The sequence below is a fragment of the Engystomops pustulosus genome, unplaced genomic scaffold, assembly GCF_040894005.1.
Source record: "Engystomops pustulosus unplaced genomic scaffold, aEngPut4.maternal MAT_SCAFFOLD_229, whole genome shotgun sequence".
Classification (NCBI taxonomy): domain Eukaryota; kingdom Metazoa; phylum Chordata; class Amphibia; order Anura; family Leptodactylidae; genus Engystomops; species Engystomops pustulosus.
In genome coordinates, this window is record NW_027285108.1 from 3,592 (window position 1) to 19,906 (window position 16,315).

Genomic DNA, 16,315 nt, shown 5'->3' on the forward strand with positions numbered 1-16,315 from the left:
GTACTGTGCTCCTCCCCCATACATGTATCACACCAGTATATATACAGCTAGAGAAGTAGTACTGTGCTCCCCCCCATACATGTATCACACCAGTATATATACAGCTAGAGAAGTAGTACTGTGCTCCCCCCCCATACATGTATCACACCAGTATATATACAGCTAGAGAAGTAGTACTGTGCTCCCCCCCATACATGTATCACACCAGTATATATACAGCTAGAGAAGTAGTACTGTGCTCCCCCCCCATACATGTATCACACCAGTATATATACAGCTAGAGAAGTAGTACTGTGCTCCCCCCCATACATGTATCACACCAGTATATATACAGCTAGAGAAGTAGTACTGTGCTCCTCCCCCATACATGTATCACACCAGTATATATACAGCTAGAGAAGTAGTACTGTGCTCCCTACTCCCCCATACATGTATCACACCAGTATATATACAGCTAGAGAAGTAGTACTGTGCTCCCCCCCCATACATGTATCACACCAGTATATATACAGCTAGAGAAGTAGTACTGTGCTCCCCCCCATACATGTATCACACCAGTATATATACAGCTAGAGAAGTAGTACTGTGCTCCCCCCATACATGTATCACACCAGTATATATACAGCTAGAGAAGTAGTACTGTGCTCCCCCCCATACATGTATCACACCAGTATATATACAGCTAGAGAAGTAGTACTGTGCTCCCCCCCATACATGTATCACACCAGTATATATACAGCTAGAGAAGTAGTACTGTGCTCCTCCCCCCATACATGTATCACACCAGTATATATACAGCTAGAGAAGTAGTACTGTGCTCCCCCCCCCATACATGTATCACACCAGTATATATACAGCTAGAGAAGTAGTACTGTGCTCCCCCCCATACATGTATCACACCAGTATATATACAGCTAGAGAAGTAGTACTGTGCTCCCCCCCATACATGTATCACACCAGTATATATACAGCTAGAGAAGTAGTACTGTGCTCCCCCCCCATACATGTATCACACCAGTATATATACAGCTAGAGAAGTAGTACTGTGCTCCCCCCCCATACATGTATCACACCAGTATATATACAGCTAGAGAAGTAGTACTGTGCTCCCCCCCCATACATGTATCACACCAGTATATATACAGCTAGAGAAGTAGTACTGTGCTCCTCCCCCCATACATGTATCACACCAGTATATATACAGCTAGAGAAGTAGTACTGTGCTCCCCCCCCATACATGTATCACACCAGTATATATACAGCTAGAGAAGTAGTACTGTGCTCCCCCCCATACATGTATCACACCAGTATATATACAGCTAGAGAAGTAGTACTGTGCTCCCCCCCATACATGTATCACACCAGTATATATACAGCTAGAGAAGTAGTACTGTGCTCCCCCCCCATACATGTATCACACCAGTATATATACAGCTAGAGAAGTAGTACTGTGCTCCTCCCCCATACATGTATCACACCAGTATATATACAGCTAGAGAAGTAGTACTGTGCTCCTCCCCCCATACATGTATCACACCAGTATATATACAGCTAGAGAAGTAGTACTGTGCTCCCCCCATACATGTATCACACCAGTATATATACAGCTAGAGAAGTAGTACTGTGCTCCTCCCCCATACATGTATCACACCAGTATATATACAGCTAGAGAAGTAGTACTGTGCTCCCCCCCATACATGTATCACACCAGTATATATACAGCTAGAGAAGTAGTACTGTGCTCCTCCCCCATACATGTATCACACCAGTATATATACAGCTAGAGAAGTAGTACTGTGCTCCCCCCCATACATGTATCACACCAGTATATATACAGCTAGAGAAGTAGTACTGTGCTCCCCCCCATACATGTATCACACCAGTATATATACAGCTAGAGAAGTAGTACTGTGCTCCTCCCCCATACATGTATCACACCAGTATATATACAGCTAGAGAAGTAGTACTGTGCTCCCCCCCATACATGTATCACACCAGTATATATACAGCTAGAGAAGTAGTACTGTGCTCCCCCCCATACATGTATCACACCAGTATATATACAGCTAGAGAAGTAGTACTGTGCTCCCCCCCCATACATGTATCACACCAGTATATATACAGCTAGAGAAGTAGTACTGTGCTCCCTCCCCCATACATGTATCACACCAGTATATATACAGCTAGAGAAGTAGTACTGTGCTCCTCCCCCATACATGTATCACACCAGTATATATACAGCTAGAGAAGTAGTACTGTGCTCCCCCCCATACATGTATCACACCAGTATATATACAGCTAGAGAAGTAGTACTGTGCTCCTCCCCCATACATGTATCACACCAGTATATATACAGCTAGAGAAGTAGTACTGTGCTCCCCCCCCCCCATACATGTATCACACCAGTATATATACAGCTAGAGAAGTAGTACTGTGCTCCCCCCCATACATGTATCACACCAGTATATATACAGCTAGAGAAGTAGTACTGTGCTCCTCCCCCATACATGTATCACACCAGTATATATACAGCTAGAGAAGTAGTACTGTGCTCCCCCCCATACATGTATCACACCAGTATATATACAGCTAGAGAAGTAGTACTGTGCTCCCCCCCATACATGTATCACACCAGTATATATACAGCTAGAGAAGTAGTACTGTGCTCCCCCCATACATGTATCACACCAGTATATATACAGCTAGAGAAGTAGTACTGTGCTCCTCCCATACATGTATCACACCAGTATATATACAGCTAGAGAAGTAGTACTGTGCTCCCCCCCCCATACATGTATCACACCAGTATATATACAGCTAGAGAAGTAGTACTGTGCTCCCCCCCATACATGTATCACACCAGTATATATACAGCTAGAGAAGTAGTACTGTGCTCCTCCCCCATACATGTATCACACCAGTATATATACAGCTAGAGAAGTAGTACTGTGCTCCCCCCCCATACATGTATCACACCAGTATATATACAGCTAGAGAAGTAGTACTGTGCTCCCCCCCATACATGTATCACACCAGTATATATACAGCTAGAGAAGTAGTACTGTGCTCCCCCCATACATGTATCACACCAGTATATATACAGCTAGAGAAGTAGTACTGTGCTCCCCCCATACATGTATCACACCAGTATATATACAGCTAGAGAAGTAGTACTGTGCTCCCCCCCCATACATGTATCACACCAGTATATATACAGCTAGAGAAGTAGTACTGTGCTCCCCCCCATACATGTATCACACCAGTATATATACAGCTAGAGAAGTAGTACTGTGCTCCTCCCCATACATGTATCACACCAGTATATATACAGCTAGAGAAGTAGTACTGTGCTCCCCCCATACACACCAGTATATATACAGCTAGAGAAGTAGTACTGTGCTCCCCCCCATACATGTATCACACCAGTATATATACAGCTAGAGAAGTAGTACTGTGCTCCCCCCCATACATGTATCACACCAGTATATATACAGCTAGAGAAGTAGTACTGTGCTCCCCCCATACATGTATCACACCAGTATATATACAGCTAGAGAAGTAGTACTGTGCTCCCCCCCATACATGTATCACACCAGTATATATACAGCTAGAGAAGTAGTACTGTGCTCCCCCCATACATGTATCACACCAGTATATATACAGCTAGAGAAGTAGTACTGTGCTCCCCCCATACATGTATCACACCAGTATATATACAGCTAGAGAAGTAGTACTGTGCTCCCCCCCATACATGTATCACACCAGTATATATACAGCTAGAGAAGTAGTACTGTGCTCCCCCCCATACATGTATCACACCAGTATATATACAGCTAGAGAAGTAGTACTGTGCTCCCCCCCCATACATGTATCACACCAGTATATATACAGCTAGAGAAGTAGTACTGTGCTCCCCCCCATACATGTATCACACCAGTATATATACAGCTAGAGAAGTAGTACTGTGCTCCCCCCCCATACATGTATCACACCAGTATATATACAGCTAGAGAAGTAGTACTGTGCTCCTCCCCATACATGTATCACACCAGTATATATACAGCTAGAGAAGTAGTACTGTGCTCCTCCCCCATACATGTATCACACCAGTATATATACAGCTAGAGAAGTAGTACTGTGCTCCTCCCCCCATACATGTATCACACCAGTATATATACAGCTAGAGAAGTAGTACTGTGCTCCTCCCCCATACATGTATCACACCAGTATATATACAGCTAGAGAAGTAGTACTGTGCTCCTCCCCCCATACATGTATCACACCAGTATATATACAGCTAGAGAAGTAGTACTGTGCTCCTCCCCCCATACATGTATCACACCAGTATATATACAGCTAGAGAAGTAGTACTGTGCTCCTCCCCCATACATGTATCACACCAGTATATATACAGCTAGAGAAGTAGTACTGTGCTCCCCCCCATACATGTATCACACCAGTATATATACAGCTAGAGAAGTAGTACTGTGCTCCCCCCATACATGTATCACACCAGTATATATACAGCTAGAGAAGTAGTACTGTGCTCCCCCCATACATGTATCACACCAGTATATATACAGCTAGAGAAGTAGTACTGTGCTCCTCCCCCATACATGTATCACACCAGTATATATACAGCTAGAGAAGTAGTACTGTGCTCCCCCCCCATACATGTATCACACCAGTATATATACAGCTAGAGAAGTAGTACTGTGCTCCTCCCCCATACATGTATCACACCAGTATATATACAGCTAGAGAAGTAGTACTGTGCTCCCCCCCCATACATGTATCACACCAGTATATATACAGCTAGAGAAGTAGTACTGTGCTCCCCCCATACATGTATCACACCAGTATATATACAGCTAGAGAAGTAGTACTGTGCTCCCCCCCATACATGTATCACACCAGTATATATACAGCTAGAGAAGTAGTACTGTGCTCCTCCCCCATACATGTATCACACCAGTATATATACAGCTAGAGAAGTAGTACTGTGCTCCCCCCCCATACATGTATCACACCAGTATATATACAGCTAGAGAAGTAGTACTGTGCTCCTCCCCCATACATGTATCACACCAGTATATATACAGCTAGAGAAGTAGTACTGTGCTCCCCCCCCATACATGTATCACACCAGTATATATACAGCTAGAGAAGTAGTACTGTGCTCCTCCCCCCATACATGTATCACACCAGTATATATACAGCTAGAGAAGTAGTACTGTGCTCCTCCCCCCATACATGTATCACACCAGTATATATACAGCTAGAGAAGTAGTACTGTGCTCCTCCCCCCATACATGTATCACACCAGTATATATACAGCTAGAGAAGTAGTACTGTGCTCCTCCCCCATACATGTATCACACCAGTATATATACAGCTAGAGAAGTAGTACTGTGCTCCTCCCCCATACATGTATCACACCAGTATATATACAGCTAGAGAAGTAGTACTGTGCTCCTCCCCCATACATGTATCACACCAGTATATATACAGCTAGAGAAGTAGTACTGTGCTCCCCCCCATACATGTATCACACCAGTATATATACAGCTAGAGAAGTAGTACTGTGCTCCCCCCCCATACATGTATCACACCAGTATATATACAGCTAGAGAAGTAGTACTGTGCTCCTCCCCCATACATGTATCACACCAGTATATATACAGCTAGAGAAGTAGTACTGTGCTCTCCCCCCATACATGTATCACACCAGTATATATACAGCTAGAGAAGTAGTACTGTGCTCCCCCCATACATGTATCACACCAGTATATATACAGCTAGAGAAGTAGTACTGTGCTCCTCCCCCATACATGTATCACACCAGTATATATACAGCTAGAGAAGTAGTACTGTGCTCCCCCCCATACATGTATCACACCAGTATATATACAGCTAGAGAAGTAGTACTGTGCTCCCCCCCATACATGTATCACACCAGTATATATACAGCTAGAGAAGTAGTACTGTGCTCCTCCCCCCATACATGTATCACACCAGTATATATACAGCTAGAGAAGTAGTACTGTGCTCCTCCCCCCATACATGTATCACACCAGTATATATACAGCTAGAGAAGTAGTACTGTGCTCCTCCCCCCATACATGTATCACACCAGTATATATACAGCTAGAGAAGTAGTACTGTGCTCCTCCCCCATACATGTATCACACCAGTATATATACAGCTAGAGAAGTAGTACTGTGCTCCTCCCCCCATACATGTATCACACCAGTATATATACAGCTAGAGAAGTAGTACTGTGCTCCCCCCATACATGTATCACACCAGTATATATACAGCTAGAGAAGTAGTACTGTGCTCCTCCCCCATACATGTATCACACCAGTATATATACAGCTAGAGAAGTAGTACTGTGCTCCCCCCCCATACATGTATCACACCAGTATATATACAGCTAGAGAAGTAGTACTGTGCTCCTCCCCCCATACATGTATCACACCAGTATATATACAGCTAGAGAAGTAGTACTGTGCTCCCCCCCCATACATGTATCACACCAGTATATATACAGCTAGAGAAGTAGTACTGTGCTCCTCCCCCCATACATGTATCACACCAGTATATATACAGCTAGAGAAGTAGTACTGTGCTCCCCCCCATACATGTATCACACCAGTATATATACAGCTAGAGAAGTAGTACTGTGCTCTCCCCCATACATGTATCACACCAGTATATATACAGCTAGAGAAGTAGTACTGTGCTCCCCCCCCCCATACATGTATCACACCAGTATATATACAGCTAGAGAAGTAGTACTGTGCTCCTCCCCCCATACATGTATCACACCAGTATATATACAGCTAGAGAAGTAGTACTGTGCTCCCCCCCCATACATGTATCACACCAGTATATATACAGCTAGAGAAGTAGTACTGTGCTCCCCCCCCATACATGTATCACACCAGTATATATACAGCTAGAGAAGTAGTACTGTGCTCCCCCCCCCATACATGTATCACACCAGTATATATACAGCTAGAGAAGTAGTACTGTGCTCCTCCCCCATACATGTATCACACCAGTATATATACAGCTAGAGAAGTAGTACTGTGCTCCTCCCCCATACATGTATCACACCAGTATATATACAGCTAGAGAAGTAGTACTGTGCTCCCCCCCCATACATGTATCACACCAGTATATATACAGCTAGAGAAGTAGTACTGTGCTCCTCCCCCATACATGTATCACACCAGTATATATACAGCTAGAGAAGTAGTACTGTGCTCCCCCCATACATGTATCACACCAGTATATATACAGCTAGAGAAGTAGTACTGTGCTCCTCCCCCCATACATGTATCACACCAGTATATATACAGCTAGAGAAGTAGTACTGTGCCCCCCCCATACATGTATCACACCAGTATATATACAGCTAGAGAAGTAGTACTGTGCTCCCCCCCCATACATGTATCACACCAGTATATATACAGCTAGAGAAGTAGTACTGTGCTCCCCCATACATGTATCACACCAGTATATATACAGCTAGAGAAGTAGTACTGTGCTCCTCCCCCCCATACATGTATCACACCAGTATATATACAGCTAGAGAAGTAGTACTGTGCTCCCCCCATACATGTATCACACCAGTATATATACAGCTAGAGAAGTAGTACTGTGCTCTCCCCCCATACATGTATCACACCAGTATATATACAGCTAGAGAAGTAGTACTGTGCTCCCCCCCCATACATGTATCACACCAGTATATATACAGCTAGAGAAGTAGTACTGTGCTCCCCCCATACATGTATCACACCAGTATATATACAGCTAGAGAAGTAGTACTGTGCTCCTCCCCATACATGTATCACACCAGTATATATACAGCTAGAGAAGTAGTACTGTGCTCCTCCCCCCATACATGTATCACACCAGTATATATACAGCTAGAGAAGTAGTACTGTGCTCCTCCCCCCATACATGTATCACACCAGTATATATACAGCTAGAGAAGTAGTACTGTGCTCCCCCCCCATACATGTATCACACCAGTATATATACAGCTAGAGAAGTAGTACTGTGCTCCTCCCCCATACATGTATCACACCAGTATATATACAGCTAGAGAAGTAGTACTGTGCTCCCCCCCATACATGTATCACACCAGTATATATACAGCTAGAGAAGTAGTACTGTGCTCCCCCCATACATGTATCACACCAGTATATATACAGCTAGAGAAGTAGTACTGTGCTCCTCCCCCCATACATGTATCACACCAGTATATATACAGCTAGAGAAGTAGTACTGTGCTCCTCCCCCATACATGTATCACACCAGTATATATACAGCTAGAGAAGTAGTACTGTGCTCCTCCCCCATACATGTATCACACCAGTATATATACAGCTAGAGAAGTAGTACTGTGCTCCCCCCATACATGTATCACACCAGTGTGTGTCAGTCGCCTCCATTACTGGCACCACCCAGCTTTCCGGAGACCCTGATTATAAGGGGTTGCAGAGGATCAGGGGATATGACTCAGCTGTGAGCTGTAATACCACACATAACCTGTGGACATGGGGGCGCTGTATGTGATGAGGACACTCTGGACACTCCCTCTATGTTGATGCTATTAGATTGGGTCGGAACCTCCTGTGGTGAAGAATCAGATGTGATCCGGCTCCTGGGATGGAGGAGGAGGACTTATTGCTCTCTCTGGGGTCAGGGCAGGGGTTGGGGCAGGTCCTGGGTCCTGTGTGGTGCCGCTGCCCTCACCTGCCATGGACAGGGGGTCTAGGGTCCTTTCATACAGCGGGTTACATTGTCCCAGTGCCTCCTGCCCTTCTAAGGCTGAGGCACTGAGCTCCTCCTGCCCCTTTAAGGCTGAGGCACTGAGCTCCTCCTGCCCTTCTAAGGCTGAGGCACTGAGCTCCTCCTGCCCTTCTAAGGCTGAGGCACTGAGCTCCTCCTGCCCCTCTAAGGCTGAGGCACTGAGCTCCTCCTGCCCCTCTAAGGCTGAGGCACTGAGCTCCCTCATTCTGCCCCTCTAAGGCTGAGGCACTGAGCTCCCTCATTCTGCCCCTTTAAGGCTGAGGCACTGAGCTCCTCCTGCCCCTTTAAGGCTGAGGCACTGAGCTCCTCCTGCCCCTCTAAGGCTGAGGCACTGAGCTCCCTCATTCTGCCCCTTTAAGGCTGAGGCACTGAGCTCCCTCATTCTGCCCCTTTAAGGCTGAGACACTGAGCTCCCTCATTCTGCCCCTTTAAGGCTGAGGCACTGAGCTCCCTCATTCTGCCCCTTTAAGGCTGAGGCACTGAGCTCCCTCATTCTGCCCCTCTAAGGCTGAGGCACTGAGCTCCCTCATTCTGCCCCTTTAAGGCTGAGGCACTGAGCTCCCTCATTCTGCCCCTTTAAGGCTGAGGCACTGAGCTCCCTCATTCTGCCCCTTTAAGGCTGAGGCACAGAGCTCCCTCATTCTGCCCCTTTAAGGCTGAGGCACTGAGCTCCCTCATTCTGCCCCTTTAAGGCTGAGGCACAGAGCTCCCTCATTCTGCCCCTTTAAGGCTGAGGCACTGAGCTCCCTCATTCTGCCCCTTTAAGGCTGAGGCACTGAGCTCCCTCATTCTGCCCCTTTAAGGCTGAGGCACTGAGCTCCTCCTCCAGCTTCTTGGTCCTGCAGTCACATCCTCCCCCCAGCTCTGCCCCCGGAGCCTGATGGAGCCCCGCCCCGACTACGACTGTGCCCTGCTCTGCCAACAGTGTGACATCTACATAAACAAGAGGAGCACAGAAAGAACCGGAGACTGGAGGAGACCAGAACCAGAACCGGCACCAGAACCAGAACCGGCCATGGTGGGAGGGAATACTATGTGTATCCGGGAATCCTGAGGAGCAAATGCATGGAAATCCAGGATGTAGCAGAGCGGAACCTGTCATGTACCTGCAGGTAAGTCACTGAGGATGTGTCCTGCAGTCCTATGTAACAGCACAGATAACACACTGCAGTCCCATGTAACACCACAGATAACACAGTGATATCTCTGAGTACAGATCATGTAGTAGATGTGTCCTGCAGTCCTATGTAACATCACAGATAACGCAGTGATATCTATGAGTACAGATCATGTAGTAGGTGTGTCCTGCAGTCCTATGTAACAGCACAGATAACACAGTGATATCTCTGAGTACAGATCATGTAGTAGATGTGACCTGCAGTCCTATGTAACACCACAGATAACACAGTGATATCTCTGAGTACAGATCATGTAGTAGATGTATCCTGCAGTCCTATGTAACACCACAGATAACACAGTGATATCTCTGAGTACAGATCATGTAGTAGATGTGTCCTGCAGTCCTATGTAACACCACAGATAACACAGTGATATCTCTGAGTACAGATCATGTAGTAGATGTATCCTGCAGTCCTATGTAACACCACAGATAACACAGTGATATCTCTGAGTACAGATCATGTAGTAGATGTGTCCTGCAGTCCTATGTAACAGCACAGATAACACAGTGATATCTCTGAGTACAGATCATGTAGTAGATGTGTCCTGCAGTCCCATGTAACACCACAGATAACACAGTGATATCTCTGAGTACAGATCATGTAGTAGATGTGTCCTGCAGTCCTATGTAACACCACAGATAACACAGTGATATCTCTGAGTACAGATCATGTAGTAGATGTGTCCTGCAGTCCTATGTAACACCACAGATAACACAGTGATATCTCTGAGTACAGATCATGTAGTAGATGTGTCCTGCAGTCCTATGTAACATCACAGATAACGCAGTGATATCTCTGAGTACAGATCATGGAGTAGATGTGTCCTGCAGTCCTATGTAACACCACAGATAACGCAGTGATATCTCTGAGTACAGATCATGTAGTAGATGTGTCCTGCAGTCCCATGTAACACCACAGATAACACGGTGATATATCTCTGAGTACAGATCATGTAGTAGATGTGTCCTGCAGTCCTATGTAACAGCACAGATAACACAGTGATATCTCTGAGTACAGATCATGTAGTAGATGTGTCCTGCAGTCCTATGTAACACCACAGATAACACAGTGATATCTCTGAGTACAGATCATGTAGTAGATGTGTCCTGCAGTCCCATGTAACACCACAGATAACACAGTGATATCTCTGAGTACAGATCATGTAGTAGATGTGTCCTGCAGTCCTATGTAACACTACAGATAACACAGTGATATCTCTGAGTACAGATCATGTAGTAGATGTGTCCTGCAGTCCTATGTAACACCACAGATAACACAGTGATATCTCTGAGTACAGATCATGTAGTAGATGTGACCTGCAGTCCTATGTAACACCACAGATAACACAGTGATATCTCTGAGTACAGATCATGTAGTAGATGTGTCCTGCAGTCCTATGTAACAGCACAGATAACACAGTGATATCTCTGAGTACAGATCATGTAGTAGATGTGTCCTGCAGTCCCATGTAACACCACAGATAACACAGTGATATCTCTGAGTACAGATCATGTAGTAGATGTGTCCTGCAGTCCTATGTAACACCACAGATAACACAGTGATATCTCTGAGTACAGATCATGTAGTAGATGTGTCCTGCAGTCCTATGTAACACCACAGATAACACAGTGATATCTCTGAGTACAGATCATGTAGTAGATGTGTCCTGCAGTCCTATGTAACATCACAGATAACGCAGTGATATCTCTGAGTACAGATCATGGAGTAGATGTGTCCTGCAGTCCTATGTAACACCACAGATAACGCAGTGATATCTCTGAGTACAGATCATGTAGTAGATGTGTCCTGCAGTCCCATGTAACACCACAGATAACACGGTGATATATCTCTGAGTACAGATCATGTAGTAGATGTGTCCTGCAGTCCTATGTAACAGCACAGATAACACAGTGATATCTCTGAGTACAGATCATGTAGTAGATGTGTCCTGCAGTCCTATGTAACACCACAGATAACACAGTGATATCTCTGAGTACAGATCATGTAGTAGATGTGTCCTGCAGTCCTATGTAACACCACAGATAACACAGTGATATCTCTGAGTACAGATCATGTAGTAGATGTGTCCTGCAGTCCTATGTAACACCACAGATAACACGGTGATATATCTCTGAGTACAGATCATGTAGTAGATGTGACCTGCAGTCCTATGTAACACCACAGATAACACAGTGATATCTCTGAGTACAGATCATGTAGTAGATGTGTCCTGCAGTCCTATGTAACACCACAGATAACACAGTGATATCTCTGAGTACAGATCATGTAGTAGATGTGTCCTGCAGTCCTATGTAACACCACAGATAACACAGTGATATCTCTGAGTACAGATCATGTAGTAGATGTGTCCTGCAGTCCTATGTAACAGCACAGATAACACAGTGATATCTCTGAGTACAGATCATGTAGTAGATGTGTCCTGCAGTCCTATGTAACAGCACAGATAACACAGTGATATCTCTGAGTACAGATCATGTAGTAGATGTGTCCTGCAGTCCCATGTAACACCACAGATAACACAGTGATATCTCTGAGTATAGATCATGTAGTGGATGTGTCCTGCAGTCCTATGTAACACCACAGACCCCTCCCCTGTCTTCCAATGCCTCTTATTACCCTGGATAAATCTTCTGAGAGCTACTTGTTGTTCGCTTTAGGGGCTGCAGTACAGGATGATGGTGCTAGGGGGCGCTGCTGTTTCTGTGCTGAGTTTTCTGTGCAGTGTGACAGCAGAGAATGTCCCATGTCTCCTCCAGTCCCCAGGACACGGGATTATTGGGGTGTCTCCTCTTTTGGGGTGGTTTTCCAGGTCGTTGTTACATGGTGGTGCCATAGAAGGGGCGATGTACAGTCCCCAGCTCCGGGGGTTACCCTCATCCCTGGCGACAGGTGTAAATGCCATTGGGGTAATAGGGGGCGCTGCATGGGTCAGACCCCAGAGGAGGCGGAGCTGTGTTAGAGCTGAGGGTCGGCCCCTCCTCTCTCAGCCGTTGGATACTTTGTATTGTTGTGTTTGTTTTGTATCTTTTGAAATTCTAAGTTTTAATTGTAAACATAAAATAAGAGATAAATTAACCCCGTGCTTCCCCAGCGATGTCTCGTCATCTCCTCTTCTCCACTAATAACCCTGAGCTGTCATCCCTGTACCCCAAGATCTCACATCCCCCCAATAATGGAGATTATATCATGTGATACATTTTCCTGGAGGGGTCGCCATAGCAATATAATGCCCTGGGAGTCACAGGGATGTCACTTATTATATACTTGTCATGTAATAATCCTCCCATAATGCCGCAGTCATCTGTAATATTCCGCTCCACATCCTGCTGATGACCCCGGGTCCTGGGAGCCTGATCCAATCCAGAGACACAATGTCATCCAGATGGCAGCATGTCCTTACATCATGGAAACTGCCTGGAATGTCACTGCCATGTAAGGAATCCATGTACATCCCGCTGTAACCCCTGCACCGCCAGCGCCCGGGCCACTCTGATGGGAAGACTCACACAGAGAGCATCCCCCCTGTACAGTCTCCTCTCCCCGGGATGTAATGGGTGATAACAGAGAGTAATAGATTGTATCCCCCTGTACAGTCTCCTCTCCCCGGGGTGTAATGGCTGATAACAGAGAGTAATAGATTGTATCCCCCCTGTACAGTCTCCTCTCCCCGGGGTGTAGTGGCTGATAACAGAGAGTAATAGATTGTATCCCCCCTGTACAGTCTCCTCTCCCCGGGATGTAATGGCTGATAACAGAGAGTAATAGATTGTACCCCCCCCCCCCTGTACAGTCTCCTCTCCCCGGGGTGTAATGGCTGATAACAGAGAGTAATAGATTGTATCCCCCCCTGTACAGTCTCCTCTCCCCGGGATGTAATGGCTGATAACAGAGAGTAATAGATTGTATTCCCCCCCCCCCCCCCCCCTGTACAGTGTCCTCTCCCCGGGGTGTAATGGCTGATAACAGAGAGTAATAGATTGTATCCCCCCTGTACAGTCTCCTCTCCCCGGGGTGTAATGGCTGATAACAGAGAGTAATAGATTGTATCCCCCCCTGTACAGTCTCCTCTCCCCGGGGTGTAATGGCTGATAACAGAGAGTAATAGATTGTATCCCCCTGTACAGTCTCCTCTCCCTGGGATGTAATGGCTGATAACAGAGAGTAATAGATTGTATCCCCCCTGTACAGTCTCCTCTCCCCGGGATGTAATGGCTGATAACAGAGAGTAATAGATTGTATCCCCCCCTGTACAGTCTCCTCTCCCCGGGGTGTAATGGCTGATAACAGAGAGTAATAGATTGTATCCCCCCTGTACAGTCTCCTCTCCCCGGGATGTAAGGGCTGATAACAGAGAGTAATAGATTGTATCCTCCCCTGTACAGTCTCCTCTCCCTGGGATGTAATGGCTGATAACAGAGAGTAATAGATTGTATCCCCCTGTACAGTCTCCTCTCCCCGGGGTGTAATGGCTGATAACAGAGAGTAATAGATTGTATCCCCCCTGTACAGTCTCCTCTCCCCGGGGTGTAATGGCTGATAACAGAGAGTAATAGATTGTATCCCCCCTGTACAGTCTCCTCTCCCCGGGGTGTAATGGCTGATAACAGAGAGTAATAGATTGTATCCCCCCTGTACAGTCTCCTCTCCCCGGGGTGTAATGGCTGATAACAGAGAGTAATAGATTGTATCCCCCCTGTACAGTCTCCTCTCCCCGGGATGTAAGGGCTGATAACAGAGAGTAATAGATTGTATCCTCCCCTGTACAGTCTCCTCTCCCTGGGATGTAATGGCTGATAACAGAGAGTAATAGATTGTATCCCCCTGTACAGTCTCCTCTCCCCGGGGTGTAATGGCTGATAACAGAGAGTAATAGATTGTATCCCCCCTGTACAGTCTCCTCTCCCCGGGGTGTAATGGCTGATAACAGAGAGTAATAGATTGTATCCCCCCTGTACAGTCTCCTCTCTCCGGGGTGTAATGGCTGATAACAGAGAGTAATAGATTGTATCCCCCCTGTACAGTCTCCTCTCCCCGGGATGTAATGGCTGATAACAGAGAGTAATAGATTGTATCCCCCTGTACAGTCTCCTCTCCCCGGGGTGTAATGGCTGATAACAGAGAGTAATAGATTGTATCCCCCTGTACAGTCTCCTCTCCCCGGGATGTAATGGCTGATAACAGAGAGTAATAGATTGTATCCCCCCTGTACAGTCTCCTCTCCCCGGGATGTAATGGCTGATAACAGAGAGTAATAGATTGTATCCCCCCCTGTACAGTCTCCTCTCCCCGGGGTGTAATGGCTGATAACAGAGAGTAATAGATTGTATCCCCCCTGTACAGTCTCCTCTCCCCGGGATGTAATGGCTGATAACAGAGAGTAATAGATTGTATCCCCCCTGTACAGTCTCCTCTCCCCGGGATGTAATGGCTGATAACAGAGAGTAATAGATTGTATCCCCCTGTACAGTCTCCTCTCCCCGGGGTGTAATGGCTGATAACAGAGAGTAATAGATTGTATCCCCTCCTGTACAGTCTCCTCTCCCCGGGATGTAATGGCTGATAACAGCGAGTAATAGATTGTATCCCCCCCCTGTACAGTCTCCTCTCCCCGGGGTGTAATGGCTGATAACAGAGAGTAGTAGAGCTGTACAGTACACGTGTTGGGGGGTCTGTGATGACGCTGCAGGGGTGGCTGATAACAGAGAGTAGTAGAGCTGCCCAGTACATGTGTTGGGGGGGGGGTCTGTGATGACGCTGCAGGGGTGGCTGATAACAGAGAGTAGTAGAGCTGTCCAGTACATGTGTTGGGGGGTCTGTGATGACGCTGCAGGGGTGGCTGATAACAGAGAGTAGTAGAGCTGTCCAGTACATGTGTTGGGGGGTCTGTGATGACGCTGCAGGGGTGGCGTCACAATGTCTTGGTGTGAATGAGGGCTGCTAATCTATTGCAGTGTCTGTGTCTGAGCTCAGGATCTCTGCTTGCTGTCAGTGAATGGAGAGCATTCTCACAGCTGAGGGTTATGGGACATTCTGAGACTTTCCATGGAGACCCCTCCTGGGGGGATATTCTGGGGGGCAGGGGTGACCCTTATACTCCACACACCTCCAAAGCTGCGCTCTGCTGCATTGTATTGTGGGAGATGTCATCTGCTAAACAGCCTGACACATTGTAGCAAAGCACTGCTGTGTATTGTATGGATTAGATACACTGTAACAAACCTTCAGGGCAGGACTGAATAGCGGGAACTGTTATTGGGTCTCATTCACTGACAGCAAGCGGAGAG